Genomic DNA, 26742 nt, shown 5'->3' with positions numbered 1-26742 from the left:
TCTGTTTGTAAGGAGGTAATACATTCAATCTTAAAGAGTCAATAATGGGGCTAAGTATTTAAGAAAGGAGAGTTATTCTCCAGGAAGATGGGAGGAGATGGACATTCTAAGGACAGGAATGCCCTTTCAGGAAACTTGCAAAGGGAACAGAAAAATAACATAGTAAGATTCTGCTATCCAGTGTTCACAGAACATGAGTGGGGTACTCTTGACGGTAAAATGGGAAGCCAACTTTTGCTCACCATATACATACCTTATTCAGTACAAATGTTTATTAAGAATCTCCAAAAGCTAGACACTAGGCATCAGGGCTACACTGATAGAGCAGATAAAGTGTCTGGCCTCAGGGAGCTTGTGCTTCAGATGATGTACATCAGCTAGATAGACTGAATGATGGATACTATATTGGGTTCATACTTCGTCTCAAGAAAAAAATATATCCATAGACGTGATCCAGGAGTCAAATGGCAGAAGACCTAGCCTCAAAGTGAGTGTTAATTTCATTAAATGGTAGGTAAAAATTATTTTATATGCCGAGATAGGCTCTGCTTAAAAGACACACTATTCCTCCAAACGTATTATACAAGCCAGCTTATGAACCTGTGACTTTTTCTAGGAGAAATGTTGCCTTCTTTCCCAAGAAGGGAGCGGTAGGGGTCGGGGTGGAAATAGTTTCATCATCAGAGGTACAGTCTCACTACTACTGCTCAGCCCCAATTCGCAACCTTCTGAATGGTTTCCAGACTAAGTAATTTAGCAAAGTGATGAAGAAAAAATGGCCCATTAATCTTATGATGCGTGTTATAACTTAACTCTGGGTTTAGCATAGGAAAAACATTATTTGCATTGATTAGAAATATGCTTTATGGCTGCATATATTATTCACTCTGAACATTCTAAAATTATTAGCTGGGTTGACATGATGAACTGCACAGGAGTACTTCTAGATGGCATCTCAATGTCATCTGTTACTCACATCATATAGGTCTAGGAATCAATATGTATTTCACTCAATATGAGATCTTATTCCACACACCAAAAATATGCCTGTTTTTATTCGATGGTTATCATCATGAAACTACCAGCTAAACATCATTTAGAAAATTCAAAGCAAGTAAATTACTGTATTAACTGTCCAACTATGATTATGACTTTCCTCCACTTACAGCTGAACCTAATATAATGATCTGGTCAGTCTGACTAGGAGGATTTATTCATTAATTTACTCAAATGTTCTGAGGTATAGTTTGAAGGACTTAAATTATGGTCTGGTTTGTAGGATCCAACAGTAAGGGTGCAGGTTTATCTCCTACAAGCTCTGTGACCTTGCCCAAGTGACTTAGCATCTCTGAGCCTCACTTTCCTAATCTGTAAAATGGAAACAATAATAGAACCCAAGTTGTAAAGCTGAAGGAAAAAAAGTAATATGGTAATGTATTTTGGCACGAAAGAGCAGTTACGCTGATGGTCATTATTTGTGAATACTGTTGCTAAGATTATTGAAAACCTGTTGTGTGTTAGGTGCTGTTCAAGGACTAGAATTTTAAGACTGTTCTTCACCTTTATCCCAGTTTTACCTGCAAAGTTCTGCCATGCACTGGAAAAACATACTGGTATTTCTAGGGAAGGGGACCACTCAGGTGACATTTTTGTTTCACCAGGTAGATAAAGTATACAAAGGTTATAGTGTATCTTTTGAGTCCTTTGGACGTCTAGTTACCTTTCACTAGAATGATTCTAGTAGATCCTGATAGATACCTGAGACAAGGTCAGGTCAGTGATGTTGGTACCTTTTCTGGCTTAAGAGCATAGGGCAGAAACACAGGAAGAGAGGTCTTCCTTTTCCACTCCTGTTACTAAGAACCCTCTCGAATAATGACAATCTGAAACAGATCACTACATTGTTGCGTGTTGTAGAATCAAAGCAGTGTGCAAAGCAAAGAGCACTGGCCTCCATTATACTTGCATTTCACTCGAGATTCACTTTTCTAGACCGTGGAGAAAGCAGATGTTCCAACACTTTCCAGGTACTGGAATATTACAGTCTGATGGCAATCTCCACCACTGCATGTTTGATCACACTATTCCCTGCAAATGGAATGCTGTTCCATCAAGGTCAGATTGACCAGTGCAAATACCTGATTTTATCGTACGGTCAGAACCAAATTAACTTACTGAAATTCTGCCCAGCTCAGGGTCTACCTTCTCTGTGAAACCTCCTGTGAGATCCCAAGTTACAAACAACTCTTATCTTCTTCAGAAGACATTGTATACTATATAAATAGTAATTTACATATAAATATATGTATATGTGTGTGTATTTCTTTGTTACATTAAGTTATAACTCCTGTGGTTTCTCTTCTTAACTAAACTGGACCCCCTTATCATCACAGTGGCCATGTACATCATTGTATCCTCCAAAACATCCAGATAATAATATCATGGATTCAGTATATAGTTGTTTAATAGAAAACAACTAACCACTGCAGAATACTAGTGTCTCTCAAGGTGTGTTCAGTGGATCATAAATCCTATGAGACAGTCCATGAAGGAAAAGATTTCAAGTAAATTTGGGATCTGTTGTCCACTACATCTCCTTATCAGAGACTCACAATTCACAAGACTCGTAAAAAGCTCTGTAGCCAAAGAAACTGTTGACTTAGTTTGACCCAGTATTTCTCTTACAAGAGTATCAGTTCTGGAGGTCAAGGACATTTTCCACCTCTAATACAACATCTCTACTGCCTAGTAGAGTGCCTGGCACTTAGTAGACACCTAATAAATATTTGAATAAGTTTCAACATACATTCCCCTTTTAAGCTATAGAAGAAAAACATAGTATATAGTAGATTTTGATTGGGGAGAATAATAATATGAATAGATAAATTTACACAAATCATTTTAAATGATTTTTTCCCCACAAATCTACACAATTGCACATTTAGTGGTGATAGTAAACGAACTACATTTGCTTCTGAAAACTTGCTAAGAAGCATGGCTACTAAAAACTACAACTTGAACCCAAAACAATTGATTTAGTTCATCGGTCCCCACTCCTTAGCAGTTTTAATATAGAAGAAAATAGACACATATATTTCTTTTCTGCCATAATATGACATCATATAAGGAATGCTATTTCATTAGCTAGAAATAAGATTTGCTTTTGTTATTTTAGTACATTTGATCACATAAGAATAATTCTAGATTTTTTCCCCTCCTGTGACTCTCATAGCATCCCCATCTAAAATAGACTTTGGAGATTTAGATCAAATGTCATATCAATGACAAGTAAGCAAGACCGCTTACTATGTGCTTTCACTATAGATTTTAATGTCAATAGAGAAAGGAGAAGGAAAAGTCAGAGGGAAATGAAACAGGTGTATGCAACACCCCTCTCTACTACCGACATTTCTCAGAATTCTGGGGGAAGTTGCATCTATAAGGGGAAAGCTTTTCACCATGGAACTCACGGTGGTTGAACTTCTCATGAAGAATTTTTTTTTCACTACTGAAGAAAAATATGTTTGATTTTACCATAACTGAAAAGTTCTCCTGTTTCTACTTCTGAGGTTTGCCCTCAAGACTACTGTTTACCTAATGGAAGTGACTCCTATGCACGGAGGAAAAAGTGCACCATTTGAAGGAAAAGCTAAAGGAGTGATATTCAGGTAGCTGCTCATTCCACCAATGAAAACATACACATAGATTTTCCACTTTACACCTCATTTTCCACCTTATTTTCATGATTTTGAAATGAATATGTAGGGTCTGATGAGTTTGTCAATAGTCTATAATTATTAGTGTTATTAAAATAGAATACAAATGATAAGCCATATGTAAAAATGCTGTGTGAATAAACTGCTATACCCCAAATAATACAAATGAGTGAATGGCAGTAAATGCTAAAAGGGATTAACAACATAAAGGATATTAAAAAAATGATGACCGTATTTCATATTTATGTGTCTTTTTCTCTCTCACTCTTTTTTTTTTTTTTTCTTTTTTTGCGGTACGCGGGCCTCTCACTGTTGTGGCCTCTCCCGTTGCGGAGCACAGGCTCCAGACGCGCAAGCTCAGCAGCCATGGCTCACAGGCCCAGCCGCTCCGCGGCATGTGGGATCCTCCCGGACCGGGGCACGAACCCGCGTCCCCTGCATCGGCAGGCAGAACACTCAACCACTGCGCCACCAGGGAAGCCCTTCCCTCTCACTCTTACTCAACTCCTAAATAACTAAGAGAATATGCTCACAAATGGTAAGCATGTTTTGGATGTTCGATGTGTGTTTGTGGGAAAGAACAAAAAAAAACTGCCTCAATTAGGTCAAATATCATACAAGAGATGAATGAGATTAGAGATGGGATTGGGATTTGTGTTAGTTACTCAATAGCTAACCAATCACAGATATGACAGTGTAGTGCAATATGCAAATATACTTTTAAACAACTTCTCTTAAGTTATCTACTGTCTGTAAAGACAATCACACTCAACTGCTCTGCACTTAACCCCAGAGCTTGAGTTAGAATCTGTTAGAAATAGGTACACGTTTCATTGCTTTGGCAACATTTACATGGCTCTGCATCAGGCAATACAACTGCTAAGATCACACTCTGAGAATTCAGGAAAGGCTAGTGTCCAGTTCTGGTCGTTCTACCACCCAACTGTGATCTAGGATAAATTCCTGATTAAAAAAAAAAAAGAAAGAAAAACCCTGAAGATGCTGAAACAGTATTTCCTACTTCACAGGGTCGTCATGGGGATAAAAGGTCATTAGGATAAAGTGCCTCTCACCCAGGAAACACTGATAAATGCTACTGATGCTACCATCATCATCATCATGACCGATCAAGAACATATTGCCACATGGAAATTCAACATTCCCTGGGCCATTCACAACTTTCCTTTAAAGGACTCATGTTCTATGTGGGGTCTTAACACCTTCAAATAACAGAAAATACAAGTCTTTAGCCTTTTTTTCTGTAGCTAATTTTGGCATCTTTCACCTCTGTCCACTTAAGTGTTGGTTTAGCATATTCTTGTCACACAAAGAAGCTACTTCCCAAAGAGAGGAACAACGTGTCAAGTGACAAAGACATTGAGTGAAGTCTTTCACATCCTAGATTGTCCACGGTACAGCTCAGCTGGTCTCTGGGTTGGAAGGCCTGGGTCTACTTTGCTCGTCTGTTACAGGGGAAGGGACATGGTCCTTAGCATGTGGTCTGTGAAACAGAGGCAGCTGCGGGTAGAATTATAACACAAGCAGAACTGGCTTCAATTCTTCCTTCTTAGGTCTTTTCCTTCTTGTTCAGCTGTTCAAGGAACTTGCCTGCCCTCTGTCCCTGCCAGGACGATGTTACATCTGCCTGGATAAGTAGGTCACCATTGTATATCAGGAAAGGTCTTATTTGTAATCATCAGGAACCATATACGGCTAATTTGAGCAGAAAAGGAAACTTTTGGTAGTTTATGGTTAGGTCTCAGTAACTAGAAGCAGACTAAACAACCGAAAGCCAAGGCTATGCTATTGCAATTATAGGATCAGGCCAAAGTGATGTTATAAGTCCTAGCTGGCCTTGCTACCAAGCAGGAACAGGAAACAGGAGGTTGACCCAGCACTGCTGGCCTTGCTTCTTTACATCATTTATTTGTAATTCAAAATCCAAGAGAGGAGTGCAGTTGGCCAACCCGAGGTCGCCCGACTGTTTTCCATCTGTAAGGGAGACTGAGCATGTGAGTAAACAGTGTATCTGACATGTTCAGCTTGTATAACGAGAGGAAGGCTCTGTTTCTCATCAAGATCCACAAAGTGGAAAATTCCCCAAAGAGAAAGGAATTTCAGATCAGATGCTTGAAAAGTTAAAAACAACAACAAACAAATGCAGATGTGGAATTAAAGACATGGAGTAATTAAGAACCTATATGTGGAGTGATTCAGACCTGAGTTCATACCTGGAGCAAGCTACTCAATCTTGCTGAGCTTCAATTTTCTTTAAAGGAAACAACGTGGAAGATGATATCCACATGTAACTTGTGGTACACATGAAGGAGGGTAGTACAGTATATGATGCCTGGCACATCCTATGCATTTTCTAAAACTACTAGTAGTACTATTATTATTGTTACTTATTATACAATTTATTGTAGAAATTAACAGGGAGAGTATTAATAAATGTTAATACAGTGCTAAGTGTCACATTTATGATCTCAACTAATTATTTGTTGATTCAACAAACATTCCACATATCAGAAAATAACCTGTTAGTATATATATATATATATATATTTTTACAGAAGAAAAGAAACCCTGAGGCTTAGAAAGTGTAAACAATGTACCAAAAGTCACTCATTTAAGAGGTAATGGAATATTATTCAGCCTTAAAAAATGAAGGAGATCCTTTCATTTGTGACAATATAGATGAAACAGGAGTGCATTATGCTGATGAAATAAGCCAGACAAGATAAATACGAATGATATCATTTATATATGGAATCTAAAAAGAAAAAAAGCCACACTCATAGAAAGAGAGAGTAGAAAACTGGTTGCCAGGGGCTGGGGTGTGGGTGGGGAAAAGAGGGAAAGATTGGTAAAAGGGTACAAACTTTCAGCTGCAGGATGAATAAGGTCTGAGGATCTACTGTATAACATAGTTACTACAGTCAATAATCCTGTATTGTATAACTAACATTTTCTGAGAGAATAGAACTTAAGTGTTCTCACCACAAAAAGAAAAAAAGGAAAAAGGTGTCATGAGCTGTTAGATGTATTAATTAACGTGATGGGAAGGATCCTTTTGCCACGCATATGTATATCAAATCATCATGATATACTCTTTGACTATCTTACAATTCTGTCAATTATACCTCAATAAAACAAAAAAAAGAGGTAATAAAGACGAGATTCCAATCCAGGATTATCCAGCTCAAAAAACTACACTCTTAACCATTACAATATAGTATCCATCCATATGTTGTAACTGTAAAGTGCTTAACACAAAGGAAACGTTAAATAAATGGTATTTATTCTAACTCTAACGCTTACTAGATATTAGTTATGTGGTATGCTTTACTTCTAACTACAAGGGTATAAGGTGCAAATTCTTGCTACAGAACGTAAAAGCCCCTGTGGTACCCTGTAGGATAAACACAGTACCTGTAAATCTCTCATCTCTCAACCCAGAGTCTCCTCAAGTTGGAGGTCTTTACCCCCTTTATAATGTGGGAATAATGCCTTTCCCACATTTGCACTGGGCATGAAAATCCATACTTCCAGGTGTATACTGAACCTCCACTTAGCTCCTCGTCACCTTGGAATCACCAGACCAAAGATCATTTATTCCATTAATATAAATGATCTAGGGATAGAAGTACAGAATATACAGAGAGTGTTAGAGGAATCCAAACAACAAGTCCTCCACTCTCAAAACAAATTTTAGAGTTCCAAAAGTAAAGAGCAATGTTTGGAAATAAAACTAAAAATCTACAATTAGCCAAGTATTTATTATGGGCCAGGCTACTTACTAGGCACTTGATAAACATTACAGCTCATCTTCCTGCAGTCCTTCAAAGCATATAATATTGTTTCTATTTCATAGAGAAGAAAATTGTATCTAAGCAGGTCAGTGATTAGCCCAAGACCACAGGGCTAGGCTGTAAGAAAAGAAGGCCAAGTTTCAGTGGTCAAGATGGTGATGGATGTTATAACTAGAAGATTATGGCTAATCAAATAAAAATATTCAAAACGGTCCTAATGTATTATTAGGATTTCTTTAGAATAACTTGGGTGCCTTAGTGACTACAGTAGTGGTAGGCACTACAGTCTCTTTAATTTGCTAATCATACAAATCTACTTTAATATTCTTGGTGACAAGGAGCTAACTACCGATAAGACAGCTTCTTCAGTTTTGGGGCTACTCCAGGGTGAAATGCCGGAACGTCTTACTGCCTGCAATGCTATCTAGTTCTACCAGGGGGAATAAAGCAGAACAAGTAGCCACTGTTCTTGACAAATGGATACAGTTTCAGTTTCTCAAAATATGAGTGTCACATTCATTCATTGTATCAGATAGATCTGTCAAATGGCTTTGCCCATTTACTAATGGATGGCACACTGCAGACACACGTTGGGTCAAAGGACTCAATGTCACCTCATTGATACTGTCATCAATATAATTTGTATTGGCATTTTGTCTCACCCTGACTTTAAGGACTATGTGAGGAGATCCAAGTCTCCAGACCATGGACTGATCACCTCTGCTTGACACAGTATTCTCTGCTCATTTCCAGAGGGGACCAAGGATGAGCTCTTGTACCTCTGAGTCTATTCACCCTACCTGGCAACACATACTAGCTGGGCTGATTGGATCAAGCAGGAGCCCCAGAGTTTAAATTTCCAGCTGCATTGGAGGAAACAGAGACTATGCCCCAATCCCATAACCCCTCACTTCTTACTGCTAGCCTATCCTAGGCTGTTCTTGCTGATAGGAGTATTTCATGCTAAAAATTAATTTTGCTTACCTGATGGCAGTCACACAACCTCAAATGCCGTTTTTATAAATAAGGCAATCACCAATGGAGTGTGATTTAGGGTTTTTTCTTCTGTAGACCCTGCCTACCCTATAAAATCTCCCATTACTGCATCATGGAGACTATAATCCCTTTCCAAGGGAATAGATTCTTTCCAACCATAAGATGAAATAAGAACTTACATTTCCATACTGCCCAAAAGGAAATAAATTGATTACAAAATGCAGGAGAATGACTGATTTTCCACATTTGTTGTGTTCATTAAAGGGTTTTTGAATAGACTTGACAGTATTAAAAAAGTTCAACACACACAAAATAAAAATTAATAAATGAAGAGAAAAAAATTGCATTTACAACAAACAAAATAAACACATTGATATATAAAAGGCTGTTATACATCGATGAAAAATGGATGTCATAAAGTCACAAACATAAAGTATTAACAGCCAATAAAGATATGAAAATATGTTCAACCTTGCTATTATTAATCAAAGAAATACAAATAAAATAATTCAGGTGCCATATTTTACTGACTAGAATGACAAAGTTTTAAAAAACTTGATAATACTGGTATTGATATTGATAATACTGGTACTGATGAGTGTGTGTAAGAAACCACACTGGATGTTAAATTCTTGGTAGAAATAAAAAGCACGGTAACCTTTCTGGAAGACAACATGTCAGTATGTACCAGAACTGACAACCAGCCATGCAAGTTCTAGAAGTCCACTCTAAGGAAATAAACAAATGCTCAAAGACATATGAACAAGGATGCTTGTCTCATTGTTTAGCAAAGCAAAACAGGAATAATCTAAATGTTGAACAGTAGGGACTGGTTAAATAAATAATAGAATGCTGTTAACCATTAAAAATGATGCTGCAGATTTTTATTAGGTGATGAGTAATCATCACTTATATTACTAAATAAAAATCTTATAGAACTGTATTGTAGTTTGATATAATAATTAAAGGTATTTTATACTTGCATTGTATTTATATGCACCCCGTCACAAAAAAGTTTCAAAAGATACCCTCAAAAATGTTACAGAGATGATTTATCAGAAATGGGATTTTGAGTTATTTTTCCTTTTTTCTTTAAATCCTTTCAATTTTGGAGTTTCTGCAATGAGCCTGTATTATTTTTACAATTAAAAATATTTAAATTTACAACAAAAGGATCTAAATTCCTCCAATTTTCCATTTATTTTCCACCCTGGCTCAGGGTATTTGTGTAAAAAAAAAAAAAAATCAGCTTATTTTCTCTTTTCATAAGTTAACTATTTTAGTCTGGCAAAAGTTTCACACAGGAAAATTGTTAAGGTCTGAGTATTCTATTACCTTTAAAAGCACTGGAAAAAAAAAAAAGCACTGGAAACTTTGAAATTCTTTCTTTCAGAATTTTCATATAGTACTGAAAGGCGGGGGGGAGGTAGCAAAATGAAGGGAAATAGATAGTAGTAGTCAACTTCAATTAAGAAAAAGCACCAAGAGGCATTTTGTACTCTTTTGATACGGCAGAAGCCCCATGTGTCAACTCTTGCTAAAAAATGTATATATACACACACATATATATGTTTGTGTGTATTATATGTATATGTGACACACACACATAATTAATCCACAGTCTTAGGCTAATCACTCATTGTGGCAGAAACAACGAGCTGTTGACTACACTTTAATTAGCTCCTCCAGCCTGTAGAGGCATCACTAGGACCAAGATAGGAACAACATTCTCCATCTCCGCTTGCATCTGGGTATGGTTCTATTCCAAAGAATGTGACCAGAGGTGACCTGAAGAGTTTATGTCTGAAGGATAACGAGTTGATAATTGTAGCTTGCAGCTTCCTCTCTCCTTTCCTTTTTAGGACAAACGTAGAGCCACTGGATGAAGGTGGTGGGTCCCTGAATAACTGAGCAGAAAACTGACCCTCAGACCACCAAAGTCCATACTACACTCCTGAGTGAGTGAGAAATGAACCGTCCATGTGTTGCTCCACTGAGGTTTAAGGTTTATTATTTAGTGTTTAACTAATGCATTTTTTCTTTAAACCTCAGTTGCCTTCTCTGTAAAATAAAGTATTTGAAAAGGATCAACTGTAAGTTTTTTCCATTGCTTATGTTTTTATCTTAGTTTTTAATTCTCAGAAACATTGTGCGCATTTTAAGTTAGTAAGTCTACTTTTTTTCCCACAAAGACGGGTTCTTCAAGTTATGGAGAAGTCATAGCAGACTGTTGCTCCAGTTTAAGATACACATTCACATATGAGATGAGAAGGGTGAGGACCCAGAGAAACGCCTTTGACAGAGGGGAGTGAGAGCATACTGAAGAATGTTTAGTAATAAAGAATTCAGATGGGAGAAACAGATGGGTTACATCTAACAGATTTGCTCAAAGGAATTCTGGAAAGGCAAATATGTGAAAATGTATAGCAAAGACATGAAATGCCTTTTGGTCCCTAAATGGATTTCATTTCAAAGACGTGCATATTGCAAATACATGTACCATAACACTTCTCTGTCCACTTCTAGAATTTTCTAAAGCCTGACAGAACATCTGCAGAGAGAGATGTCATTCCAAGATAATCCACTGCAAGTTACTAAATTAAGATAAAAATGTCCTTAACCTTGAACAGTTTTTAAAGAGATTTTAGAAGAAAGGAGCCCTCCAGGGGGTTGTATAACTATATAATTGTACCCTTTCTAAAAGGCTATTTACAGATACATAATGTTTCCCCTTCATTCTTTAAAGTAAAATATAGGATAAAAAAATAGTTTGGGGATAATATTTGTTTGGGACAGCAGGCACTGCTAATCAGTACCACTCTCTCCTTATTCCTTACTATCAGAGCCCTGGTTTAGGAGACCCCATTATCCTTAAGGCTAAGGTGGCCAGTTTAAAATCCGAGCTGATGAGATCTAAGTGCAAGTCTGCTGACCATCTGTGGTAAAAAATTTGCTCTCTGATTTACACACTGCCTTTTTTTTCTTACTTAATTCCTTTTTTTTTTTCCCTTTTCTTTCTTCCTGCCCAAATTGCTGGAACACTATTGGAGATTCTGGGGTCACTTTGAAGCTATGTGGACGTGCTAGAGATGTGGAAGCCGGAAGAGCTAAGCAACGCAGTCCCCTGGTGATGCCCTTCAGCGGCTGGACTAACGCTAGAGGGACTAACTCCAAACTTCCTGCTACCCGTGGAAAGTAAGGTAAATCACTCATTCACTTTCTGTCACCTACTAACTGATCCAGAACTCTAACCTCAGGGTTCTAGAACCCTTCTCCGTATCCCATAGTCATACTCATGTTCCGGACTCCTGATCATCAGACTTGCTTATAGCAGATGTATGGGGAGGGTGGGCTCTTCTGGAAGCCCTGATACTTCCTCCCCTACCCCCACCACACACAAATAATGATCTTTATGTCCACTCATCCTTTTATCTACACTCAGAGGCCAGGGGCCCCAGGAAGGCTTCACTGACAACCCTTTACTCCTCTCTACATGCAGAAAGGGTAGAGGTGTGGGCTCTGGAATCAGACTTCCTAGACTTGAATTCTTAATCTGTTACTTACCAGTTTAGGACATGGGCAAAGTAGTTACCTTCTCTGGACACCCCTGTAAAAGAGGAACACTAAGTAGCACCTATGTACCTTACTGAAAGGATTAAATGAGCAAATGCAGGTAAAGTTCTTATAATTTTTTCTTGGGTCAATCAATTCTAGCTGCTATTGTTACCTCTGGCTAATTTAGGGCAGAGTCCCTTTGCCCTCCTTTGGTTCTCTGGGCCCGTCTCATTCACAACACACACAATCGCATACTGCAGAGTTTTGAAAGGTGGTTCTCAAAATGTGGTCCCTGGGCCAGCAATATCAGCCACACCTGGGAACTGGTTAGAACTCTGGCACTGGAGCCCAGCAATCTGTGTTTTAACGATATTCTCAGGCAAATCTGATGCACACTAAAGGTCGACGACAACTGAGAACATCTGTCTCAGACTCTCCTGGAGGCATTCACCAAAAATAGAGTTACAGGACCTTACACCTGACCAGCTGGAGAAGGGGTCTAGTAATTGCCCTGGTTATCATGCTTGTCATGATTTTTCAGCACATAAATGTTTGAGAATCACTGCCATTTTGAATGTGTGTTTCACTTGTCTGCTTTTCCAGTGGACTTTACTTCCTTGCAAGGAAGGTTTGTGAAGATTTGTTGTTGTTGTTTGCATTATTAGTTTTACTATGCTAATTCTAGAATCTCTGGTGCATAGTGCAATCTCAGGCAGGAAGTAGTGGCTCATTAAAACAGGTATCCCAAACGTCTTAGTAGAACTTCAAGATTAATTCCTTCAGGAAGAGGTAAAATTGTCATTATATGCAGATGATATGATACTACATATAGAAAACCTTAAAGACTCTACATGAAAACTACTACAACTGATAAACGAATTCAGCAAGGTAGCAGAATACAAGATTAACATACAGAAATTGGCTGCATTTCTTTATACCAACAATGAAATATCGGAAAGGGAATGTAAAAAAACAATGCCTTTTAAAATCACAACCCCAAAAATAAAATACTTAGGAATAAACCTCACCAAGAAGGCAAAAGACTTATATGCTGAGAACTGTAAAACATTAATAAAGGAAAGTGAAGATGATTCAAAGAAATGGAAAGACATCTCATGTTCTTGGGTTGGAGGAATTAACATTGTTAAAATGCTCATACTACCCAAAGCAATCTACAGATTTAATGCGATCCCTATCAAATTACCCAGGACATTTTTCACGCAATTAGAACAAATAATCCTAAAATTCATACAGAACCATAAAAGACCCAGAATTGCCAAAGCAATCCGGAAGAAAAAGAACAACGTTGGAGGCATGGCCACCCCAGACTCAGACAGTACTCCAAAGTCACAGTAATCAAAACAGCGTGGTATTGGCACAAAAACAGACATATGGATCAATGGAACAGAATACAGAGCCCAGAAATAAACCCACACACCTCAGTTAATCTTTGACAATTAATCTTTGACAAAGGAGGCAAGAATATATAATGGGAACGAGACAGTCTCTTCCGCAAGTGGTGTTGGTAACGTTGGACAGCCTTATATAAACCAGTGAAGTTAGAACACATCCTTTCACCATACATGAAAATAAACTCAAAATGTCTTAAAGACTTAAACATAAGACATGACACCATAAAACTTCTAGAAGAGAACACAGGCAAAATATTCTCTGACATAAATCATACCAATGTTTTCTTAGGTCAGTCTCCCAAGACAATAGAAATAAAAATGAAAATAAACAAAGGGGACCGAATCAAACTTACAAGCTTTTACACAGCAAAGGAAACAAATGAAAATGAAAAGACAACCTACAGAATGGGAGAAAATATTTGCAAATGATGCGACCAGCAAGGGCTTAATTTCCAAAATATACAAACAGCTCATACGACTTGAAGACAATAAAAGCAAATAACCCAATCAAAAAATAGGCAGAAGACTTAAAGAAACATTTCTCCAAAGAAGAAATACAGATGGCCAATAGGCACATGAAAAGATGCTCAATACTGCCAATTATTAAAGAAATGCAAATCAAAACTACCATGAGGTACCACCTCACACCAGTCAGAATGGCCATCATTAAAAAGTCTACAAATAACATATGCTGGAGAGGGTGTGGAGAAAAGGGAACCCTCCTACAACACTGTTGGTGGGAATGTAAGTTGGTGCAGCCACTGTGGAAAACAGTATGGAGGTTCCTCAGAAAACTAAAAATAGACCTACCATATGATCCAGCAATCCCACTCCTGGGCGTATATCCAGACCAAACTATAATTCAAAAAGACACATTCACCCTGATCTTCACAGCAGCAATATTCACAATAGCCAAGACATGGAAACAACCTAAATGTCCATCAACAGATGAATGGATAAAGACGATGTGGTACATAATATACAATGAAATACTACTCAGCCATAAAAAAAAGAATGAAATAATGCCATTTGCAGCAGCAACATGGATGCAGCTAGAGATTATCATACTAAGCAAAGTAAGTCAGAAAGAGAAAGACAAATACCATGATACCACTTATATGTGGAATCTAAAATATGACACAAATGAACCTATCTATGAAACAGAAACAGAATCAGAGACATAGAGAATAGACTGGTGGCTGCCAAGGGGAAAGCAGGTGGGAGAGGGATGAACTGGGAGTTTGGGATTAGCAGATGCAAACTGGTATATATAGATTGGCTAAACAACAAGGTCCTACTATATAGCACAGGGAACTATATTCAATATCCTGTGATAAACCATAATGGAAAAGAATATGAAAAAGAATGTATATACCTATGTATAACAGAGTCACTGTGCTGTACAGCAGTAATTAACACAACGCTGTAAACCAAGTATACGTCAATAAAAAATAAGTTAATTAAATTTTTAAAAAGATTAATTCCTTCAGAAGAACAAGTACTACACATTCACAAAAAAAGCACCCTTTGAAAGTTTAAATTTTTGAATTTCTTTGCCACTTCCTTAGTTTTGATCATCTTGGACAATATATTTTTAATATTGACTTTTAAAAAGAATTGTGTTTCAGTGTTTGCTATCCTTAGAGAGACAGAAACAGATAAGTACAACTAAATACTTATTTTTCAAAAGTCTCAAAAGTATAAGGGAAATGAAAGTATGTATCTTCAAATGATTTTGGGGTATGTTTCTAATTTCATACTTCTGATGCGATTCAAGATTAAAACTGTATTAAGACATTTGAGACATGCTGCATTGGTATTAAATGAATTTAATTTTGTGAAAAGTGGTAGAAATATTTTCTTCAGCAAACATACCTGCAGATATAAAATCACAACCATAAATCTACAAAAAAGCAAGCTATTGAATGAAATCTGATTGGTTATTTCCCTGCAGTATGGATCTGCTAATAATTTAATTTACTACTTGCTAACAGAAGCCAAAATTTAAATATACATATATATGTGTGTGTGTATATTTATATATATTTATATACAAATATATGTACATATATATATATCTTCAATTTTAAATCATTCATATATATGAACAAATATACATACACATATATAACAATTGTTCATATATATATATATATATATATATATATATATATATAAACGATTTAAATTAAAGAAAGTACATCTGGTGGCCTATTTTTTCCCCCCGATTTCTAAAGAACACCATATTCTATTCTAGGCAGCGGAATGTCAATCCACCTTAAGGGTTGTTCAATGAGCATATCTGAGAAACCACTGGTTTAGCCAATGATGTACTTATTGAGGGAGGCCCTAGTGCCACTGTCAAGAGCTTATCCACAGGAGAGGTAAGAAGGTACTTGTTTGGTTTGTGAAAAGGAGTAGTGAGGAATGGCAGGTAGCTGCAGGCTGATGACACGTGATGTCCATATATATGTAGAACCAACACGCCCATAATTGCACCCATTTTCCATACCCAAATCCAAAGCCTTTATATCATTAATCCCAGGCAAAAATGGTAAGATTCATGTGTGTTACTATCCCACAGCTTCAAGATGCCTATAAACTCATATGAGTATGTCTTAGTTTTATCAGTGCAGGACAAACCAGGCTTCTATCACCAAGCCCCATTCCATAACAGGCAAACCAGTCCAAGACTTCTCTGAGTGCTGCAGGAGAGTCTATGGAAGGGGCGCTCACTCCACTGTGATGCCTAAAATGCCTTTGCACAGAGCAAACATTCAATACATGCTGAATGAATGAATGAGTGAACTGGTGTCATAAAACAGGCTTATTTCAGGGAAATTCCATTCAACAGGCTGGCATGCCTTCCTACCCATCTTAATTGTTAAGCTTGCAATCAGACAAAAATTTAATTATAAAACGTTACAGCTGAGGAAATTTTAGAGACTATCTACTCTCCAGAGGTATACAACTTTAATTTAGTGGTAAAAATCACTAGGAGTGATTTAGGAGTCTATCAGACCTGAGTCCAAATTCCACATCTACCATATTTTCATGAGCAAATAACTACTTCTGAGGCTCTGTTCCATTTATGCATTATGGGATATCATAATAATACATACATTAATTGTATGACTATCAGGGGATGAAATGACACAATCCATTTGCCATGGTCGGCTAAGTAATTTGCACCAAGTAAGCACTCAAGACATTAGCCAATATTAATAGCGGAGAGATGAAAACAAAACTCTGGGACTGATGCCTACCCTAGTGGCCCCAGTGGTCGTAATGACTTTCTTCCATTCAGCCTGCTCTCTTCTCACTAAGACTAAGGAAGAGAAGATGAACAAATTAGGAATAACAATTTGAAAATGGTTTTATACTCCCTGAATGAATGGAATTATAATAAAATGATTCATGAGTTCTGCAGAAATATGATGAGACTTTAGAGCTTTATGTTAGTTCTCTACAAAACCAATTTATGGCCCTAAGATGTACCTTCCCACCCAGCCCCATCCTTACCAGGATCAAATATCATTGTAAATGGAAAAGTCAACAACACATAATCAACAAGCTAAGTTACAAACCAGTGAAGTCTCGGAGCTTTGATAGAGAAAATTCAGATTTATCATTATATGTAAAAATAAGATGATATGAAGAACTCAATATAAAAAATATTACCTGGAGATCTATAATCTCTATAATAGTGCTATAAAAAGTAAACAGCTAGAAATCTATTTAGATGGTTTTCCTTATAAGAAAGCCCTTTCTGTATAACTTTTAATGTACTATTGATGAGAACAATTCAACGAAATTCAAATAAATATCTGCAGATGTCCTACAAGAAGAAAAGAACAGAGTTAGATGCGACAGGGGATAACTGGACTTCAGGATGAGTAAGACCCTATACTTGACCTCAATAAATTAACATGAAATACAGTGGATGAGTCATGTACAGAATGTCAGAATTCTAAAACGCCAAGCTAAGTACCAAAAGGAACATGTGGGGACTCTTAAGAAGGAAGTAAAATATTGGTTAGTTGATTATGAAAAGGCAGAAGGGAGAAGGCTCCCTTTGGCTGCTCTTTGAAGAGATCACTTCCTTTCCCCCCTGGTCCTGAGGCTAGGATGGCATGGGCAATAGAGGAATGTGGGGATTGAGAATCATTTCTACTCTCACCAGAGTGGCTGGAAGCAGATTTTCTTACCAGGATGTAGTAGTAGGCTAATATTTAAGGGTTCTTGAGGTCAGAGAGAAGGGTTTGAATACTCCGGCTCCATCTCTTGCTGTGGGTCAAGTTTCTTACCTTTCCAACACCTCAGCGTCTTTATCTGAAAATTGGGGATGATGATAATGTCTCCCACCTGAGTGTGAGAACTACATGATATAGTGCATACGCAGGGCTAAATTTGGTGCCTGGCACACAGAAAGTGCTCAGTACGGCAGGCGAGTGTAGTGACAATAAAGGCAAAGATGACGGGGGTAGTTGCTTCTGCCCCCAGAACAGGCTCTGACTGCGAGAGAGTTAAAGCACCTTTGGGTTCATGGGGGTTTATATATAAGCAACGGTTGATCAATGTGAGCTGGTTGTCCAAACGATTATGTGCAATCTAAGAAAAAAATGGGCCTCAGATTTGCTCAGCTACTTAATAATATTAGCAGCGGTAGTAGTCAAAGAAGCTATATTTTATTAAGTGTTTATATGCCAAACAACGTGCTGAACGCTTTAAAAGGATTTACTCACTTATTACAACGAGGCTATACGCTAGGTCCTGATAATGTTATTCGTCTCTTTCAGATGTTGACTGAGCCTCAGAGGGGTTACAAATGCACCTAAGATCCCGTTGTCAGTACATGACGGAAATGAGTTCAAATCCAGCCTGTCTGACTTGTTCTTAATCACTAAGGTATGAAATTAAGCATGTTGCCCTTTGCCTGATTCTCCTTCTGAGGCCTGAATATTTCACTTAGCGCTCGGAGTGCAGAAGAGAGAAAATTCTCTCTCCTTGACCCAACTTGGCATCAATATCCAACTCCCCTTCTCAAAATGGGTTGCTTCAACGAGCAGCAATGAATGCCGGGTCGTGGACCAGTCACCTTGATGACTAAGAGTCAGACACTAGGGAAAGAAAATGCTCTGTGACAAACCTACCCTTGTACAGAAACAAGACAGAAATGGGGGGACAGGGCAGAAGATAATGGAATAAGGAATAGGAAAAATAGCACCTGGCATCGTGATAGTAATAATAATAATAGTAGTAGTAGTAGTAGTAATAGTAATAATAATAGACTTTACTATGCTCTAGGCATTGTATTAAGTGCTTGATGTAAGTGACTTCATTTTAACATTGAAAACAAGTCTATGAGGATGAAATATTATTAACATCATTTTATAGGCAGGAGTATTGAGGTTCAGGTAATCAGGTAAATTGCCCAAGCTCATATGGTTAGCAAGTGGAAAGCAGAGATTTGAACCAGCACCTACACTCCTAACCATTATGCTATAACCATTATGCTGAAGACATAAGAATTCCAATGGTCTTTCCCCATAACCCACTCCTACACTCCAGACTTAAATAGTCCAAGATCAAGAGAGAGCAAGCTTGGAGTTGCCACTCTTCAGTGAGTGTCAATCATTTCAAAACAGTGTGTTTGCTAACAAGATGCAGTTCCTGTGATAATCTTCTCAACCAGGTATCAAGAAACAGGAAGTAAAGATTCAAGTAACAGTATGTTCCTACTTACTTACGAGGAAGGTGGGACAGCATAGTTGACACTGGGCTTAACTGTTCTGGAAAACGTGGTCCCAGTAGGCATACACACTGGTACATTTTCCCCACCTACCAAATACAAAAGAAGTATTTCATTTCCATGTTGCTCTTCAAGTTCCACCTCATTCGTGCCTGTCATTCATCCTCTGGCCTCTTCCTGTCTCCATTTCTGTACAGAAAGGTGCCGAGTCTCTGCTCTCGGATACGAAAAGGGTGTGTTAGGAGAGGGAGCCATGGTACCTCAATGTCTTTTTTTTTTTCATCTTAATTCTATTATGCCAACTCCACTGAACTTAGTTAGAGTGAATACAGAATTACACAATTACCCTCTGTTCTATTCTTCAGATGTTATATTTTGATAAAATTTACGATATGCTGCTCTCCCCTTGAACATCAGATGAACACTAGAAATGGATGTGTGTTGACATAAAATCTGTTATAATTACAATTAAAGTATAGCTTACATAATGATAGTGTTAACATAAAATTATAGATGTGTAGAGACAACGTGGTCATGCATTTTTTAGTATAAGTACATGCTTAGACCAATATCTGTTAGTGGAATGAAGATGGAAGAGAATTTTGGTTAAGCCACAAAGGCTGTTTAAAGACTTGCAGATAGCTAAGGGGAACTCAAAGACCAGTAAGATAATATTTCCCCTGCCATGTTTTCAATTGCAAAGTGAAGGGAAGATGTGAAAGTAAGTACCCCTATGGAAATTACAAGACAAGTACATTTTTTTCCTTGAATACCTGGGTAAATGCTTAAATTCTAATGTATATCAGTGATGCAAATTTTCAACTGAGTTTGATAAATCATAAAATAATAATTATACATATATGTATATAAAACTGCATGGAACTAGACAGTTCAGAATTACTTCTAATTAAAGAGGTACCCTATAACAACTAACTTAAACCTTACAAAATATGGTTCCAAGTACCCTATCAGAGTGAAAAGTAGGAGATCGAAAGGTTTATTGTAAATGTTTGTAGTCATGGTGTCTTAACTAAAACTACTGTGTCACAAATACTATTAAAATAATTGTGACGTTTTATTCACTTTTACTGCAAACAACAAAAGAAACTATAGGTATTTTTTTGTTTCAGGTAATTATTTTAGCTAACAGTTATTAAATGTTTTGAGAAGACAGAGGGCTAATTGCATTACTTCATTTTATCTTTAAAATAGCGCTTCCATGTAATTATTCTTAATGTCTCCATTGTATTAAAGTGTATCTCTAGTTTAGATCTTTCTTCAGAACTGCAGACTTGTGTATCCAACTGTGTACTCAGCATCTCTACTTGGACGTCACGAAAACATCTCAAATCTTATACCTCCAAAACTGGTCTTTAATCCCCCAAACATGCTCTACCCCAAACTTTTTCCATCTTAGGTGACAGTAACCACACCTTTCCAGTTCCCCAGGCCCTAAATCTTGAATTCACCCTTGACCCCCTCTTCCTTTCCATTCTTGCATTCAATCTACCATGAAATGCTGTCACAACCTTCCCAATGTGCCACTTCTGAGAATTACCAGCCGCTAGCAGCCTGGTGCAGGACACCAACATAGACCTCGAGGATCCTGTAGTCACCTCCCGAGATTCTCCCTGACTCCACTCTCTCCCCACATCCTCAAGACCACAGATAGAGTTATGCTTTTCAAACAAGAGACAGTTCATGCCACACCTCGGCTGAAATCCTGCCCCTGGCTGCCTACATTTAGAGTAAAAGACACAATGCATGTGATGGCCTCCCAGGACTTACCCAATCCATCCCATCACATATCCGACCTACAGCCCTCCTGCTGTCTCTTCCTCCCCACTAAGTCAGCCAGGGTGGCCTCCTTGATATTCCTCCAAGCTGCCTGGCATATTTCTGCCTTAGAGTTTTGGGACTGGTTATTCTTGCTCCCAGGGAGTGGTCTCCCCCTCATACATTCTGACAACTCCCTCACTTCAAGTCTTTGCTCAAATGTCAACTTATAAAATCCACCATGACTACCCTATTTAAAATCAGAACCTACCTGTACACTCCTCCAGCACTCCCAACCCAAGCCTCTTCAGTGAGCTTCACATCCTTTTCCTTATCCCGTAGCGCCCATCAACCTGTGACAAAGCATAGAATTTATTTATAACATCCGTTTCCACACGAGAGTGTAAGGAGGGAGAAAGCATGCAAGAAGGAGCACGCAGGCAAAGGCTCTTGTCTAATTTATTCATTGATACGTCCAAGCATAGAGAACAGGAAGATGCTTGATAAATAGTCCTGAAAAAGATACAGATGAGGAAACTAGTAGTGAAGATCAGAAAGTTTAAGCAACTTCCTCAAGGTTCTAGAGCTAGAAGAGGGTCACAGTAGAATTCACACTTGGGGATGTCTAACTTCAAACCTCTTAGCCTCTCTGCTATCTTTTTTTTTTTTTTCTTTGCGGTACGCGGGCCTCTCACTGTTGCGGCCTCTCCCGTTGCGGAGCACAGGCTCCGGACGCGCAGGCTCAGCAGCCATGGCTCACAGGCCCAGCCACTCCGCAGCATGTGGGATCTTCCCGGATCGGGTCACGAACCCGTGTCCCCTGCATCGGCAGGAGGACTCTCAACCACTGCACCACCAGGGAAGCCCCTCTCTGCTATCTTAAGTCCATGCAATTCAGGATTTGTTTTAATCAGTGCCATGGAAATTCTCACTCCACTGAATAGGATCAGCAGTAAGCTGACCCAGGAGGTCATTTTTCCCACAACAGTCTTTATATATATGACTAAGGAACACACTGGTAAAAGAATATGGGAGAAAGTCTGAGTATGACAAGTCAGCTAGACTGATATTAACTAAAAAAGCTGTGTGAAAATATCTTTAAAAAGTTGCCCCCAACTCACTCAAAGTCCAAAGTTGGAGCTGGAAATACAATGTCATGGAGTTTGGATAAGAACAGGTTTTCTCCAAGCTGAACTATGACACAGAGATTAGAGACTTCTAGAAACTATACTTTTTCAATGAAAAAACATCACATGAGAAAAATGAGGCCTAGAAAAATTAAATGACTTAAGCTAATTAATGGCAGGACTGAGACTAGAGTATACTTTGTGTAATTGGCTATGGTCTTTTTTGTTGTTGTTGTTATCACTTCAGAACGAGACAAACTTAAAGAAAGGAAACACAACCAAAACTCAGTGGCTGGAAAAGAGATGGATGTGAACGCCCACTTGTTTCTTACGTATAAAGTTACCCCTCGCAGTGTTTTGGAGGAGAAAACGCTGGCTCTTCCCAACGTTGGTTACATACACAAAGATTCCAAAGACAAGACAAGTGCTTTGCAAACAAAGTAACTAGAACCAGCTCAGGCTTCCCCGCGCCGGATCCTACGTTCCACGGTCAGAACCACCAACTGTATCCCCCCGGGTAACAAGGTGATTCAGAAAACCTGGCGCCTTCAGAGAAGCGAGAAAACTTAGCCGGGAAGAGAGTCAGGAGGAAACTTGCTCAGCTTCTTGCTGGGGTCTGAAACGATCCCAAGAGAGTCCTTAAACCCCTCAGGTTTCCACAATCAAGCACCCTCGCCTCCAACCTGGGCCACCCCAGATCTATCAGACGACAGAAGTCCGCGGACGCACGGAGAGCTGACCACCCCACGAGAGGGACCTACGCGCGGCCGCGCCCACTCACCCGCCGCTCCCCGGGAGACGGGAGACCAGCCCGGGGTCCAAGTCCTGGGCGTGGCAGACTCGCCCCTCTCCGGGCCCGGCTCCAGCTCACCTCGGCGCGGCCCGCCTGGGCGCCGCCATCTTGACCACAAAGGGGGCCTCGCGCCGGAGGCCCCTGAGCGGGCGCCCTGAGCGGAGCCGGAGCGCCGGGGAGCCTCAGGTCGGCGCCCTACGTCCCCCGCACGCTCGCTCCCTGTCCACGCGCGACGAGAGTCCCGCACGCAGCGCCCGACCCAGGCTTACGCGGAACCGGCGCCCCGCGCAGCCCGCACCGCGGCTCAGGCGGCGCCGAGGGCGGCCCGGGCGGAAGAGCGGGCGCGGGGCACGCGCTCGGTAACCTGGCAACGCGGAGCAACCCGGCGTCTCCGGCGAACCCCAGCCCTCCACCGCGAGGAAGCACGGACCCCCGCACCCGCCGCCCAGCCCGCGCCGCCCCACGGTCGCTCCGCCCGCCGCTGCCTGCTGGCTATGGTCTTTTAAATCCATGATACAACGTCTATATGTAACAAATCTGTTAAACCCTAAATGTTTATGATATTCAAGTAATCCATTATCTGAATTATTCTTGAAGATAAAACATCCAAAGACTTCTTAATTGTATGGGTATACATACATAAAATACACGTGAAGGTAACTTCAAATGTAGAATGTGCCTGTCTCTATTCCTTCCCTCTCCGCTCTTTTAAAAAATGCCCCTTTAAAAATTGCCCACTCACCATCTGTTAGGTAAATTTGCTGAAACACAGTAAATGTGGAGACAGAAATTGTTATAGAGACTATTCCAAATGGCACTGACACCTGTATTTATGAAATTTTTAAAAGGGTAAGTTAGAGTTGTTTTTTTTTTAAAAAAAAAAAATCCCACTATAGTGACACCACATCATCCTAGGTGCCCAGTTCTATCCAATTACATAAGATGGAGAAAGAGAGAGAGATAGAAACAGAGAGAGAGAGAGAGGAGAAAGAGAAAGAAAAAAGGAAGAAAACCAAGTACTTATGTATAAAATGTTGCTCCCAAAGTTTGAGATTATACTCAAGCATCAATGAACAGAAGGAAAACACTTACAAATTTACAAATGTATTTAATTTATGGTATGAGGGACACAGGTTTAGATTTGCAACACGCTCCCACAAGGGTCAAATTGACCACTTTTTTCTATCTAGTTGCTCTTGAGAGAACAAAACAATTGAAACAGATGCCATTCAATTCCAAGTCTATAGCTTAGACCATGTCACTGCACATGAAATATTGTTCATTCAGAGTCAGCACATAGCAAGAGTAATTTATACTCTCAGAGTGTTTGCTCTCAAGTCAATAGCAGAGAAGCCTTGAATAAAAACGTTCCCATTACTTTCCATTGTAATATATCTTACTTATAGCCCATGAAACAGTGGTCAGAGGAGATTTATTCTTTGGACACCATATTATATAATCTCTCCACTTTAAGCCATCCCCCACTCGGCGATTATTTTTTAAATATGTTACTCGTAGTCAATATTAATTTACATTTAATCTTTCTTAGCATTAGGAGAGTATTATTTTGTACAGGCTCAGAAAAAAATCTCCCGAAATTCCTCCCTGATGCTCCCTTCAGGCTGAAAATGCATTGCAGGGTGGCTGCAGTGACTTAATTCTAGTTGGCAGAGCCCTGGCCACACACTAATTTCATTAGCCTCAAACTCCTGGATTTGAAAGATCCACTGAATATGATTCATGTCCTGTGACATGTCACTTACTAACCAACTCAGTGTGCATACAGAGGAGAGAAAGGACTTGCTCAGCTCTGGCCCACCGGCAGGCAGATGAGAATTCCCAGTCAGAGACACTGTTTACATCTGAGTGGTCATTCTTGCCCGGGTCCTCATTTGCAGGAAGGAACTTCAATCCAGGCTTTGCTGGCAGCTGCAGCATTTGTTACATCCATTACTAGCTCCTTGTTCCTTCCTGCCCCCCAGTGCTTAGCATCCCCCATTTCAGTCACTAAGTCTTCCTTCCCCCAGCCTAGAAGCTTACCTCACCATAAATTTTTATCTCAAATGATAGGTTTGGCACATTCCCCACAGCAACCCACAGGGACTGGGGAAAAGAAAACTCAAATCTCCGGAGAGCTAAGAATTCAACCATTTAGAGGAGTTTCTTTTATACAGGACAGTCTTCATTGAGCTGAACCCTGCAATCCCAGAGAAGATTCACCTACCCGTTCTTTTCCTCTTTCCCTAAAGTGACTGTGTCTTTGAACAATAGGTCTGTGTTCCACTATTCTCTCTATTCATTTTGCAGGTTTACAGAGGCTGGGAAACTGGGGACTGGACTTACATGCCAGGAGCTTCTAAGATCACATGCAAAAATAAGGATACTGGAAGAGATTGTTGGAAATCTATCTCTGTATATTTGAACATGGGCAGTGGTTAACCAGGATGCTCACACCAAGCTTATATCCAGCTTGCAGCACAAGCTACAAGTTGGTGCATCCCTCCTACTACCAGCCTCTTCTCAATAAATGCAGGTGAAAACTGGGGGCTCTTTTCCCTCAGCTGTTCAATCCAACATGAATAGCTGCAATTTGCAAATTAGAGGAAAATAACAGTGTTTTTTCTGAATGGTTTTGGTCCCAACGCACACTGCTAATGCTGGCATTCAGTTCCTTTCCTTCCCAGCCCAGGGAACGGGGGAACTAAGCATAAGGCAAGCGTTCTCTTTTCTTGCAAGTGCCTCAGATCCACACACCAGAGAAGGAATCAGCTCCCCCTGGAATCTTTTTCAGCAAACACAATCCTTCAGCCTAGTCTGCAAGCTCTCTCTTGACTTTAAGATTTCACTCTTTTTTCAACAGGCAGGCCCATCTGCAGTACTGCCCAAGCTCCAAGTGAAGGCACCAAAATAATTTTTAAAATGTCAAACAGCAAATGTGCCTTCAACCCCCAGAGCTCCAGTAAAAATACTGTGAGTTGCCCCTGTGGTTCTCAGGTGACCTCTGGCCTCATCCTCCCTGCAGCGCTGCCTCCTCAGGTTCTCTAGTTTAAGCTCAGAGGTAAAGGAAGTGCTTCTGGGTTTTGCTTACAACAACCCAGGCTCTTCCTGAAAGCATTACCTCAAAGTGAAGGCTGCCCAGAAGCACTTTTGGCCTTGCAAACATCTAGAGGTGGCATACTCAACAGGTGCTAGGGATGCTCAGAGGCTCAGAGGGACCATACCAGGCTGCAGCCTTAGACAGGCACCCCTCCTTCTGGCACAAACACAAACTTCATACCCCTGGGTGCTGATGTAGTGACAGCTTGAATCTCACAAGGAGTCCCCTCCAGAAACCCAACATGCTTCAGGAAAGGCACTTGAGAGGGAGCCAACTTTTTAGCTACAGGGAGCATAAGGGTCAGCCAGAACATCTGGAGAAGGGACTAACTGAGCTTGGGTCCTACCAGGCAGGGAGAGAGCTGTGCATTAGGAAAGGATCACTTCAAGACAGAGATGAACAAAAAACTTGGAGATAGGGGTAGAGAAGGAAAAGAGAGGCAGAAATTGAAAGGGAGAACATAAAAACAGAGAGACAAAAAAAAAAAAGCAGGGAGAAAGAGACACAACGAGAGAGACACACAGGAAGAAAGACAGAGAAACAAGAGAACCCATAATCACGCAGACCCTGAAACTCAATTTCTTCATCCAGAAGCCATCCATCTATACCCAGGGCGGCACAGGAGCCGTGGGGCCGAGGCTGCGGGAGCAGGCGGTGAGAGAGCACTGCAGCACCGCCCACCGCTCAGCGGGTCCGATCCGCCGTC

At 39.7% G+C, this 26742-nt stretch overlaps 2 long non-coding RNA genes across 21 annotated transcripts in view; one reads left to right on the top strand and one right to left on the bottom strand.

Moving 5' to 3' along the window:
* LOC137204860 (uncharacterized) overlaps positions 1 to 23064 on the bottom strand; it is a 55839-nt gene extending 32775 nt beyond the window's left edge. For 3 of the 20 annotated variants that reach the window (XR_010933883.1, XR_010933884.1, XR_010933881.1), the window contains exons 1-4: positions 22928 to 23064; positions 21291 to 21372; positions 19242 to 19332; positions 12089 to 12131 (exon numbers count right to left, since the gene is read on the bottom strand). This is a non-coding gene — a long non-coding RNA (uncharacterized lncRNA). Of the gene's footprint in view, positions 1 to 7516; positions 7646 to 12088; positions 12132 to 16757; positions 16820 to 17280; positions 17330 to 17808; positions 17824 to 19237; positions 19333 to 21290; positions 21373 to 22927 lie in introns of those variants that run through there. The other 17 variants (XR_010933877.1, XR_010933874.1, XR_010933892.1 and 14 more) reach the window with 14 other exon arrangements.
* On the top strand, positions 11554 to 22932 carry LOC137204864 (uncharacterized). The gene is made up of 3 exons (XR_010933896.1): positions 11554 to 11724; positions 18291 to 18399; positions 22394 to 22932. It is a non-coding gene; the product is annotated as an uncharacterized lncRNA (long non-coding RNA).
* Positions 23065 to 26742: the final 3678 nt, after the last annotated feature.

The sequence above is a fragment of the Pseudorca crassidens genome, chromosome 13, assembly GCF_039906515.1.
Source record: "Pseudorca crassidens isolate mPseCra1 chromosome 13, mPseCra1.hap1, whole genome shotgun sequence".
Classification (NCBI taxonomy): Eukaryota; Metazoa; Chordata; class Mammalia; order Artiodactyla; family Delphinidae; genus Pseudorca; species Pseudorca crassidens.
The sequence above is the reverse complement of the archived record's forward strand: the minus strand, read 5'-3'. Positions and strand labels throughout refer to the sequence as shown.